Here is a 13,665-nt window from a genome sequence, read left to right as displayed (position 1 = left end):
CTTCTTTGGTCTTCCTTATTCATTGTCCAGCTTTCATGTGCATATGAAGTGATTGAAAACACCATGGTTTGGGTTAGGTGTACCTTAGTCTTCAAAGAGACATCTTTCCTCTTCAGCACTTTAAGGAGGTCAGTTGCAGAAGATTTGCCCACTGCAATAAATCATCTGATTTCTTGACTGCTGCTTCCATTGGTGTTGATTATGGATTCAAGTAATATGAAATCTTTGACAAATTCAATGTTTCTCCACTTATTGTGATGATTCTTATTGGTCCAGTTGTGAGGATTTTCCTGTTCTTCATGTTGAGGTGTAATTCATACTGCAAACTGTGTCTTTAATCTTCATTATTAAGGGTTTCAAGTCATCCACACTTTAAGCAAGCAAGGTTGTGTTGTCTACATATCACAAGTTGTTAGTGACCCTTCCTCCAATCCTGATGCCACACTCATCTCCATATAGTCCAGCTTCTCAGATTATTTGCTTAGCAGATTGAATAAGTATGGTGGAATGATATAACCCTAACACACACCCTTCCTGATTTTAAGGAAGTATCCCCTTGCTCTATTTGAATGACAGCCTTCTGGTCTATGTGCAGGTTCCCCATGAGCACAATGAAATATTCTGGTATTTCCATTCTTCTCAATGTTATTCATTATTTGTTGTGGTACACATAGTTGAATGCCTTTGCATAGTCAATAAACCACAAGTAAACATTTTTCTGGTATTCTTTGCTTCTAGCCAAGATTCATCTGATATCAGCAATGATATCCCTCATTCCACATCCTCTTCTGCAATTGCTTGCAATTCTGGAAGTTCCCTGTCAATATATTGCTGCAACTGTTTTTGAATTATCTTCAGCAAAATTTTACTTGCATATGATATTCTTCTATAATTTCCAAATTCTATGGGATCACCTCTCTTTGGAATGGGTAAAAATATGGAGCTCTTCGAGTCAGTTATCCAGGTAACTGTTTTCCAAATTTCTTGGCATAGACAAGTAATTATCTCCAGTGCAGCACCTGCTTGTTGAAACATCTCAATGGGTATCCCGTTGTGGTAGTCAAGGTTGTTGTCATCTTAGCTGGGCCTGGTTGAGTGGCTGGGCAGCTGAATGTATTTATTTCCCATAGTGAGATTGGCAATCAATTCCATGGTGAAATCTATTGGAGCAGCTGAGTAGCTGTTTTAGGGCAGTGTACTGCTACCAGTAGATAAGAAGCAGCTTTGAGGAAGATCTTTAGCTTTTTGGCACACTTGGACCTTGCATGGACCTGAGTCTTCATTCAGCAACCTGCCATGCTCTACCAATCTTGGAACTTTTAATAGGCTTGAATCAATGGCCCGTTGTATGGTTTGATAATATCGGGACTGTACCTTTTTACTTGTCGACCTTGGGTTTGTCAGCCTCAGTAGCCAGCAGCTATCTGAGTGAAGAAAGCCTCCAGCTTCGGTGGGCTGAGAGCAAGAGGCAGAGTTGAAGCCCAAGGTCAAGGAGATTTCACCCAGCTCCTAGAGCCTGGCACTTTGAACAGAACAAACTCCTGTTTGTTTGATCCACTCCTATTTGTGGTCTATTCCTGTCAGGGTGGCACTAGGTAACCAAAACACCCATCAATTCCTGGAACCTTGTTCTTTTTCCAATTCCTTCAGTGCAGCTTCTACTTCTTCCTTTAATACCATCAGTTCTTGATCACATGCCACCTCCTGAAACAGATGAACATAGACCAATTCTTTTTGGTGCAGTGACTCTGTGTATTCCTTCCATCTTCTTTTTATGTTTCCTGAGTCATTCAGTACTTTACCCATAGTATCTTTCAATATTGCAACTCAAGGCTTGAATTTTTTTCTTCAGTTTTTTCAGCTTGAGAAATGCTGAGCATGTTCTTCCCTTTTGGTTCTCTAACTCCAGATCTTTGCACATTTCATTATAATTGACTTTGTTTTCTCAAGCTGTTCTTTGAAATTTTCTGTTCACCTCTTTTATCTTGTCATTTCTTCCATTTGCTTTAATAAAAAAAGTATCTCTCTATCTATCTATCTATACTTCATTTGTTGTTGTTATTGAGAATATACATAGCAGAACATACACCAATTCAACAATTTCTACATGTACAATGTATGACATTGAATACAATCTTTGAGTTGTACCACCATTCTTACTCTACTTTTCTGAGTTGTTCTCTCATTAACATAAACTAACTACTCCCTAAGGTTTCTATCTAATCTTTCAAATTGCTGTTGTCAATTATAGATAATTCTTAAAAGAACATAATGCTCAAGGCTGACATTATTTATTAGTAAAGCAAACTATCATTTGGTTTCAAGATGACTTTGGGGGTATTTTTGGTTAAATATTTAGGTGTAAAGATTAATCTCAGGGCAATAGTTTTGGGGATTCATCCAGCTCCACAGCTCCAGAAAATCTTAATTATATGAGAATTTGAAATTATTTTCTGCATTTTCCCCCTTCGATCAGCATCCTTCTATAGAATCTTTGATCAAAATGTTTAGTAACGGTAGACAGGTACTACTCAATTTTTCTGGTCTTATGGCAAAAAAAAAAAAAAAAAAGCAGTTGTTCATAAAGGAAATTAGTCACACATTCCCTTTCCTCCTCTATATCTTCTTCCTCTGTTGCACCAGGTGAATAGAAAATAATCATTATAACTTGGATGTCCACTGCAATCTTTTAAGAACCCAAGCACTACACAGTGAACTAGGAGGTAGAGAAGAACCACTGAAGATGCTATCAGGACAATTATTTGAGATACACTATGGGAGCTCTGGTGGCTTAGTACCTAAGGTATTTGACTGTTAACCAGAAGGCTGGCAGTTGAAACCCTCCAGTCACTTCTCAGAAGGAAGATTGAGCAATCTATTTTCATAATGATACTGCCTCAGAAATCCAAGGAGGGGTCACCATGAGTCAGACCTGACTCAATGGTAGTGAGTTTTGTTTTGTTTTTTGCTATACTATGAAACCATGTCATTAAACCACCAAACCAAGCAATCATATGTTGAGTTCTACATAATCAGCCTCAGTAACTACTTTTTTTTTTTTTTTTTTTCATTAAACCACCAAACCAAGCAATCATATGTTGAGTTCTACATAATCAGCCTCAGTAACTACTTTTTTTTTTTTTTTTTTTGGTCATTGCTGTAAATATATCACATAACTTTGCAAATTCAGTTTCACAGGTGTACAACTTATTGACTACAGTTACATTAATTGACTATGTAACTCTACTCTTAATGTGATTTCTGTATCACTGTATATGAAAACTCAGTACTCCTTAAATGATAAACATTCTGTTTTTCTCTCACCTTCCCACTTCTGGAAGCAACTATTTCTTGTCTTTTTATATAAGTGAGGTCATACAATATATGTCCTTTTGTGATTAACTTATTTCACTCAACATAATCAAATTCTATCTATATTATAAACCCACTGCCATTGAGTTGATTCTTACTTGTAGAGACTCCCATTGGGTTTCTGAGGCAGTAAATCTTCAAAGAAGTAGACTGTCCTGTCTTCCTTCCACAGAGTGGCTGGTGGGTTTGAACCACCAACTGCTAAGCAGTCAAATGCCTTAGGCACTGTGCCACCAAGAGCTTCTTATCTATATTATAGCATGTATCAACTTTTCATTTCTCTTACTGACTGAGTAGTTTTCTGTTTCATGTATGTTTATTTATCCACTTATCTGTTGATGGACACTTAGATTTTTCCCCTTTATGGCTATTATGAATAGTGCTGCAATGAACAGTGGTGTACAAGCCTCTATTTGAGTCTCTTGGGTATATACCTAGGAATGGAATTGCTGGATGATATGGTAGTTCCAGTTTTAGTTTTTTGAGGAGGTGTCAAAATGTTTTCCAAAGCAGCTTACCCATTTTGCATCCCCACCAGCAATGGATAAATCAAACCAATCCAAACCAAACGCACTGTCATCAAGTTGATTATGACTCATAGTGACCCCCACTGGGTTTCCAAGGAGGTAAATCTTTACAGAAGTAGATTGCCCCATCTGCATTTCACAGAGCAGCTGGTGGGTTTGAACCACCAGTCTTATGGTTAGCAATCAAATACCTTAGACCCTGTGCCACCAGAGCTCCTTACAGCAGTGGATAAGTGTTCCAATTTTCCTACTTTCTCAAGAGCTTTTTTTTTTTTTTTTTAAATCTTAACCATCCTAGCAGGAGTGTAATAGTTTAGATTTGCATCTCTGTGATGGCTAGTGCCATTGGGCATCTTTTCATGTGTTTAAAGGCCATCTGAATGTTCTCTTTGGTGAAATGTCTATTAAAATCCTCTCTCAATTTTATGATTGGATTATTTGCCTTTTTGTTATTAAGTTGTTGAAGCTTTATATATGAAGCTATATATATATATATACATATATAACTACCATATATATATATATATATAACTACCATATATATATAATTTTTTAATTTTCATAAGATCCCAGTAATTTATTTTGTCTTTTACTGATCGTGTTTTTATCATATTAGATAAATCATTGTTAGAAGCTATGTCCAACAGTGCTGTCCCTACACTTTTTTTCTAATAATTTTATAGTTTTACTTTGGGCATTTAGTTCCTTAATTCATTTTTAATTGGTTTTTGTGCATGATGTGAAATATGGATCCTGATCCATTTTTCTGTGTGTGGAAATCGTTTTCCCAACACCATTTATTGAAAAGACTCTTCTTTCCCCTATCAAATGGACTTAGTACCCTTGTTAAAAATCAGTGATCAGAAAAAAAATTTTTTCTGGTTTCTAATTCTTTTACATTGACCAATGTGTCTACTATTATACCAGTATCAGGTTGTTTGATTACTGTAATTTTATAATGTTTTAAAATCAAGAAGCGTGAGTGTTCCTACTTTGTTTTGCTCTTTCAGCATTGCTTTAGCTATTCAGAACTTCTGGTCATTCCCTATAAAGTTCAGGATTGGTTCTCTCTGTAAAGAAGGCTTTTGGAATTTTGATCAGCATTGTGTTGAATCTATAGATCACTTTGAGTATTATTAAGTGTTCCAATCCACGAACATGGAAGATCTTTCCATTTATTTAAGTCTTCTTTAATCTCTTTCAGCAGTTTTATAATTTTCATTGTATACATCCTTCATTTCCATAGTTAAATCTATTCCTAGTTATTTTATTCTCTTAGATGCTATTGTAAATGGAATCACTACCTAATTTTCCTCTCAGTTTTCAGTTGTATAGAAATCCAACTGATTTTTGTTTGTTGACCTTGTATTCTCCAACTTTGCAAAATTCCTCTATTAGCTATAAAAGGTTACTGTGAACTCTTTGTGACAGTGTACATATAGGATAATGTCATCAATGAATAGAAATAATTTTACTTCTTTTCCAATCTAGATATGTTTTATTTCTTTTTCTTACCTTATTTCTCTGGCTAAGATTTCTAATACAATATTGAATAGATTGTTAATGGCAATACCCTTATCTTGTTTCTGATTTTGAGGGGAAATCTCTCAGTCTTTCTCCATTAAGTATAATGTTTTCTATTGGCTTTTCATATTTGCCCTGAATCATGTTAAGGAAGTTCACATCTATTCAAAACTTCTTTAGAGTTTTCACCAAGAAATAGTGTTGGATTTTATCAAATCCTTTTTCTGCATCCATAAAGATGATCATGTGGTTCGTTCCTTTGTTCTACTGATGTGATGTATTATGTTGATTGCTTTCTAATTTTGAATCGTCATTGAATTCCTGGAATAAATCTCACTTGGTGTTTGACTCTTTAAATACGTTGTTGGATTCTGGTCACTTGTATTTTGTTGATGATTGTTGCACCTATATCCAAAAGGAATGTTGCCTGTCCCCCTTTTTTCTTTTCTTGGGAGCACTGGTAGCATAGTGCCTAAGGCATTTGACTGCTAATCAGAAGGCTGGTGGTTCAAATGCACCAGCCACTTCTCAGAAAGAAGCTGGGCAATCTACTTTTGTAGTGATATTGCCTTGGAAACCAAAGGAGGGGTCACTATGAGTTGGATCTGACTCGATGGCAGTGTATTTATTTATTTATTTTTGTCATATCTTTGTCTTGTTTTGGCATCAGGGTTATGTTTGTTTCATAAAATGAACTAGGGTGTATTCCTTCCTTCTTCATCTTATGGAAGAGTTTAAACAACAGGATTGTTGTCAATTCTCTAAATATTTGGTAGAATTTCCCAGAGATGCCAATGGTCTGGGACTTCCCTCCCCCCACCCCCACCCCCCTTTGCAGAGGTTTTTGATCACTGATTCAATCTCTTCACATGTTATGGGTATGTTGAGACTTTCTATCTTCTCCTAAGTCAGTTTGCGTAGGTTTTATGCTTCTAAGAATATGTCCATTTCATTTAGGTTATCCAGTTTGTTGTTGTACAATTGTTCATAATATTCTGTCATAAGTCTCTATTTCTGTTGAGTCAGGTTAATATCTTCTCTTTCATCTCTTAATTTGGTTATATGAAACTTTTCTCTTTTTTTTCTTTGTCAGTTTAAAGATTTGTTCATTTTATTAATCTTTTCAAAGAACTGACTGCTGGCTTTGTTGATTGTATTGTTTTTTTTCATTTTTTCATTTTATTTTTTTCTGCTTTGATTTTTGTTATTTTCTTTCTACTGGTGGGTTTAGGCTTAGTTTGCAATTCTCTATTTCTTCAAAGTGTAGACTTATGTTGTTTATTTGAGATCTTCTTTTAAATGTAGGCATATACTGCTATAGCTTTCCCTCTGAGTACTGCTTTCAGTGCACCTCATAAGTTTTGGTATGTTATGCTTTCATTGTCATTTGACTCTAGGAAATTTATGATTTTTGTTTTGATTTCTTCCTTTACACATTGGTAGTTTAATAGTGTGTTGTTTAATTTCCAAATGTTTGTGTATTTTCCATTTTTTTCCTGTTATTAATTTCTAGCTTTTTACCATTGTGATTAGAGAAAAATATTTTGCATGATTTCAATCTTTTGAAATTTATCAAGACTTTATTTGTGAGCTAACATGTTGTCCATCCATGGGCACTGGAGTAGAATGAATATTGTGCTGTTGTTAAGTGAAATGTCCTATATACATCTATTAAGTCTAGTTGGTTTATAGTGTCATTCAGGTCCTCTGTTTCTTTGTCGATCTTTCTAGATACTCGGTCTTAAATTAAAAGTGCTGTATTGAAGTCTCCAGGACCTTCCTCCAGAGCACACACAGAGAGAGAGCCCTCCCCTAGAACTTGAATTTAGAGTTCTAGCCTCCTGGGCTATGAAAAAATAAATTTATGTTTGTTAAAGTCACCAACTTATGGTGTTTTTGTTATAGCAGCATGACATAACTAAAATAGAATTTGATACCAAGGGTAAGACACTGCTCTAACAAAGCATCAATACCTACAATATGGATGCAAGTTTTGAATTGGGTAATAGGTGGAGGGTGGAAGAATTTTAAGGTGCTTAATAGTAAAACTCTAGATTTCCTTTAAGAGATTATTGATATAATTATGAATGTCAAAAGCAATTCTGGTGAAGGCTCAAAAGTAAGTGAGAAGAGCTATAGAGAAAGTCTCTGTCATCTTAGATAATACATATTGGAATAGCAATAGAATTGTCCTAGAAGAGTGGGTGTTAAATGTGCTTCTGGTGAGGTTTTAAAAGAAAATGATGAACATGTGACTGGACTATAGAGGAAAGGTAATGCTTCCTATGCAATGGCAAAGAACTTCTCTGAATTATGTTCAAGTATTTGGTGGAAGGTAGAAATTGTAAAATGTGGCCTAGGTGATAGAAATAATGCCAGAGATCACATGATAGACTTTTGCAAGACCAACAACTTTTCAGCATCCTTTTCTCAACAATATAGCAAGTATACATGTGGACTTAGCCATATGGAATACAAAAGAATGAGATCAACTACATCTTGGAAAGAGGTGATGGAGAAGCTCAATATCTCCAGCCAAAACAAGGACAGGGGCTGACTGTGTAACAGACCATCAATTGTTCATATGCAAGTTCAAGTTGAAGCTTAAGACAATTATAACAAATCCACAAGAGCAATGATATCCCTCATTTCATATCCTCTTCTGAATACAGCTTATATTTCTGGGAGTTCTGTCAATATACTGCTGCAACCATTTTTGAATTATCTTATAACCTTGATTATATCCCTCTTGAATTTAGAAACCATCTAAAGACTAGATCTGATGCACTGAACACCAATGACTGAAAATCAGATGAATTGTGGGATGACATCAAGAACATCATCCATGAAAAAAAGCAAGAGGTCATTAAAAAGACAAGAAAGGAAGAAAATACCAAAATGGATGTTACAAGAGACTCAGAAACTTACTCTTGAATGGAGAATAGCTAAAGCAGATGTAAGAAATGACAAGATAAAAGATCTGAACAGAAGATTTCAAAGAGCAGCTTGAGAAGACAAAGTCAATTACTATTACGAAATGTGCAAAAACCTGGAGTTAGAAAACCAAAATGGAAGAACATGTTTGGCATTTCTCAAGCTGAAATAAAGGAAGAAAAACTTCAAGCCTTGAGTTACAATATTCAAAGATTCTATGGGCAAAATACTGAATGATGCAGGAAACATCAAAAGAACGTGGAAGAAATCAATTTGGTGGAAAACAAATCTCCAGGAATTGACAAAATACCCACTGAGATGTTTCAACAGATGGATGGCACCCTGGAGGCACTTACTCATCTATGCTGAGAAATTTGGAAGAAGTTACCTGGCCAACTGACATGAAGAGATCCGTATTTGTACCCATTCCAAACAAAGGTGATCCCACAGAATGTGGAAATTATTGAACAATATCATTAATATCGGGAGCTCTGGTGACATAGTGCCTAAGGCATTTGACTGCTAATCAGAGAGCTGGCAGCTCAAACCCATCAGCCACTCCTCAGAAGGAAAATTGGGCAATCTCCTTCCCTAGAGATATCACCTTGGAAAACCAAGGAGGGGTTGCTATGAGTTGAATCAACTTGAAGGCAGTGAGTGTTTTCTTTATTTTTTAATCATTAATATCTCATGCAAGTAGAATATTGCTGAAGATAATTAAAAAGTGGTTGTAGCTCTGGTAGCATAGTGGCTAAGGCACTTGACTGCTAACCAGAAGGCTGGCGGTTCAAACCCACCAGCCACTCCTCGGAAGGAAGATGGGGCAATCTACTTCCGTAGTGATACTGCCTTGGAAACCCAAGGAGGGGTCGCTATGAGTCGGGCCTGACTCGATGACACACAACAACAACAACAACAAGCAGTATATTGATAGGGAACTGTCAGAAATTCAAACTAGATTTAGAAGAGGACATGAAGTGAGGGATATCATTGCTGATGTCAGATGGATCTTGGCTGAAAGCAAAGAATACCAGAAAGATGTTTACTTGTGTTTTACCAACTATCCAAAGGCATTTGACTGTGGGGATCTTAATAAGTTATGGATAATACTGAGAAGAATGAGAATTCCAGAACATTTAATTGTGTTCATGAGGATCCTGTACACAGAGCACAAGTCTATTGTTCAAACAGAACAAGGGAATACTGCATGATTTAAAATCACGAAAGGTGTGCATCAGGGTTATATCATTTCACCACACTTATTCAATTTGTATGCTGAGCAAATAATCTAAGAAGCTGGACTATATGAAGAAGAATGTGGTATTAGGATTGTAGGAAGAGTCATTAACAACCTGCAATATGCAGACAACACAGTCTTGCTTGCTGAAAGTGAGGATGACTTGAAGCACTTATTGATGAAGATTGAAGAATACAGTCTTCAGTATGGACTACACCTCAACATGAAAAAATGAAAATCTTCACAACTGGAGCAATAAGCAGCAGCATGATAAATGGAGAAAAGACTGAAGTTGTCAAAGATTTCATATTACTTGGATCCACAATGAACAGCAATGGAAGCAGCAGTCAAGAAATCAGACAACATATTGCACTGGGCAAATCTGCTGCAAAAGATCTCCTTAAAGTGCTGAAGAAGAAAAATGTCTCTTTGAAGACTAACGTGAGCCTAGCCTAAGCCCTGTTGTTTTCAATCACCTCATATGCATGTGAAAGCTGGCAATGAATAAGAAAGATTGAAGAAGAGTTGATGCTTTTGAGTTGTGGTGTTAGTGAAGAATACCAAAAGTACCAATGGACTGCCAGAAGAACTAACAAATGTGTCCTGGAAGAAGTGCAGCCAGAATGCTTTTCAGAAGTGAGAATGGTAAGGCTTTGTCTCACTACTCTTCGGTCATGTTGTGAGAAAGGACCATTCCCTGGAGAAGGATATCATACTTTGTAAAGTGGAGGGTCAGCAAGAAAGGGGAAGGCCCTCAATGAGATGGATCAATATAGAGACTGCAACAATGAGCTAAGGTATAGCAAGGATAGTGAGACTGTCACAAGATTGGGCAGTGTTTCATTCTGTCGTACATAGAGTGGCTATAAGTCAGAGCCAACTTGAGAGCACCTAATAACAACAACACAAATTGTTCAATGACATTGGTTACATTTTTCACAATATCTCAACATTCTCATTAATTCCATTCTTGTTATTCCATTTCTCATTGTGGTTTTGATTTTCATCTATCTGATGGTTAGTGAGGAACTCTGGTGGCATAGTGCCGAAGGCATTTGACTGCTAACCAGAACGCTGTGGTTAAAACCCACCAGACACTCCTCAGAATGAAGATTGAGTAGTCTACGTCCATAGAGATACTGCCTCAAAAACCCAAGAAGGAGTCGCTATGAGTCAAATCAATTCAAGAGCAGTGACATTGATCATCTTTTCATGTGTTTGTTGGTTTTCAGAAAGTCTTCTTTGGAAAAATGTCTATTCATGTCCTTTGCCCATTTTATGATTGGATTATTTCTCTTTTTGTTGTTAATTTGTTGAAATTTTACATATATTTTGGTTAGTAGGTTCTTGTCACATATATGATTTTCAAAGATATTCTCCCAGTCAGTAGCTTGTCTTTTTCCTTTTTGGTGAAGTCTTTTGATGTACAAAAGTTAATTTTCATGTAGGCCCATTTATTTATTTTTGTATTTTGCTATTTGGGCTGTTGTTATTTTATTAAATAATTCACTATTAAAAACTAGGCCTGACAGCATTGCCCTTGTGTTTTCCTCTAAGAATTTTATGGGTTTCATTTAGGCATTTAGGTCCTTAAAATCCATTTTGAATTTGTTTTTGTACAGTGTGAAACATGGATTCTGTTTCTTTTTTCTGCATGTGGAAATCCAGTTTTCCCAACACAATTTATTGAATAGACTCTTCTTTGTCCATCTAATAGAGTTACCCCCGTTCCCAAAAATCTATTGACCATAGATGTGTGGTCTACTAGTCTTTGAGATGTCTCTGTGGTAGGGATCTTATTATTAAAAGAACCCTAGTTGTGTTGGGAGTATCAGCATGCCCAACTGAAAACTACAGATCTCAGATTCCCCTGCAGATAGAGAAGGTCAAATTTTGACCAATGATATGTAAAAGAAAGTTATTGAGTGGGTGTGTATAGTTAAGGTTGTGGGTCAACTTCTCTGGGCCATGATTCTCAGTGCTATAGCAGTTATGATGTAGTCATCCCCTATGATGAGTTCTGATATAATGTAATCACTTCCACAATGAGATCTGCTATAAGCAGCTAATTAGTGGTGATGAAGGGTTAACCAAATCACAATAGACCATAAACAAAGACCAACTTCTGTGTCAATATTTATGACCTTTCAAACAATAAAGAGAAGGCCTAAAGCACAGAACAGAGTGCTCTAACTGGTCCAATGGATGGCAGACAATGGAGGATGAACATCTGTATCAAAACTGAATAACAGCATAATAGAGAGTTAAAGATCTACCTAGTATCATCTATAACCCACATGTTGTTGTTGTTGTTATGTGCCATCGAGTCAGACACCACTTATAGCGACCCCTCCTTGGGTTTCCGAGGCAGTATCACTACGGAGGTAGATGGCCCCATCTTCCTTCCGAGGAGTGGCTGATGGGTTTGAACCACCAGCCTTCTGGATAGCAGTCAAGTGCCTTAGCCACTATGCTAACAGAGCTCCTATAACCCACATAGTAAGGCCAAAACAAAACTAAAGGTTGCCAGGCAGCCACAATATGACAGACCCAAGAGCCTTGAGTCAAGAGACCATAGTTTAGAGAGAGAGAGAAAAAAAATTATTTACCCAGTCATAATTTTAGTTTATTTTACTTTAACCAATCACAGTATGTGAGTAATTTACTCATAAGTATGTGCTCCAATGGTTGTATAGGGTATATTGAAAGACCGTTACTCACAATCAATCAGCACTTGTGAAAATTGTATAAAAATCACCAATTATTTGGATTCTGGATCCTTGGATTTTGGTCTGTTGCTAGCCATTGTGCTTACAACTGATTTCTCATTATTCACTTTTGTTTTCTGATATATCACAATAAAAAATATCTTTTGCTGCAGAAGGCTTTGGTGAAAATTCACTAAAGTACAAGAGTTGAAAGGGAGTTTCCTCAGGAGTATGACCTGTTTCAATATATTTGGACTTCCTGGTAATGATCTCTGGCTTTCTGCTGGATCTGGATCCTGCATCTGGCCCATTCCTTATCTTCAATTCCTGCACTTGAACCAGTGGCTGCCATATTCTCTGCCAATCTTGGGATTGTTGCCTTCACAGCCTGTAAGACCACAGCCTACCATTTTACTGCCAATCTTGGCTTTGTCAGCCTCTGAAGCCAGCAGCCTGCTTTATTATCTCCTTGATTCATGAGCACCTGTAGCTACTAAGGTCAGGAGAAGCCTCCAGCTTGAGTTCTGACCCATAGACTCGGGACTTGCCAACATCTACAACTGTGTAAGTCATTTCCTTGAGATGAATTTTTCTCTTTCTCTCTTTCTGTCTGTAAGTGTCACTGGTTTTACTTCTCTAAAGAACCCAGCCTAAGACAGGGTGGATTCTGGAAAACCTGCTTAAAAAGAGAAGCTGACTTAATTGCCCTTAAACCTTCTTGCCTTTCCAACAGGGATCTTGTGACTGAAGGGACTACATTAGTTATCCAGTTTTACTGTAACAGAAATACCACAAGTGGGTGGCGTTGGCAAACAAAAATTTGTTTTCTCACAGTTTGGAATGCTAGAAGTCTGAAATCAGGGCACCACGTCTAAGGGGAAGGCTTTATCTCTCTGTCAGCTTTGGGGAAATGTCCTTATCTCTTCAGTTTATATTCCTTGGCTCTTTGGTGACCTTCATATGATCTGACATCTAGCTTTCCCCATCTCTGCTTGCTTGATTCCTCCTGTGGTCTATCTGCTGTTTGTATATCTCAAAAGTCATTTGCTTAAGACACATCCAACACTAACACTGCCTCATTAACAAGATAAAGGAAACCCATGGTCATGTTGGATTGTAACCATAGATATAGGGGTTAGGATTTACAACACATATTTTTGTTGTTGTTGTTAGGTGCCGAGTCATTTCCGACTCATAGTGACCAAAGACAAAGACAGAATCTTGAAAGCAGCACGGGAAAATCAAAAAGTTATGTACAAAGGACAGCCTGTAAGAATACGCTCTGATTTCTCAGCAGAAACCATGCAAGCGAGAAGGCAATGGGATGGTATATATAAAACCCTGAAAGAGAAAAATTTTCAAC

Source organism: Orycteropus afer, unplaced genomic scaffold (genome assembly GCF_000298275.1).
Source record: "Orycteropus afer afer isolate SDZICR_OR568_19922 unplaced genomic scaffold, OryAfe1.0 scaffold00561, whole genome shotgun sequence".
In the NCBI taxonomy this organism is placed as follows: domain Eukaryota; kingdom Metazoa; phylum Chordata; class Mammalia; order Tubulidentata; family Orycteropodidae; genus Orycteropus; species Orycteropus afer.
Note: the sequence above shows the minus strand (reverse complement) of the source record.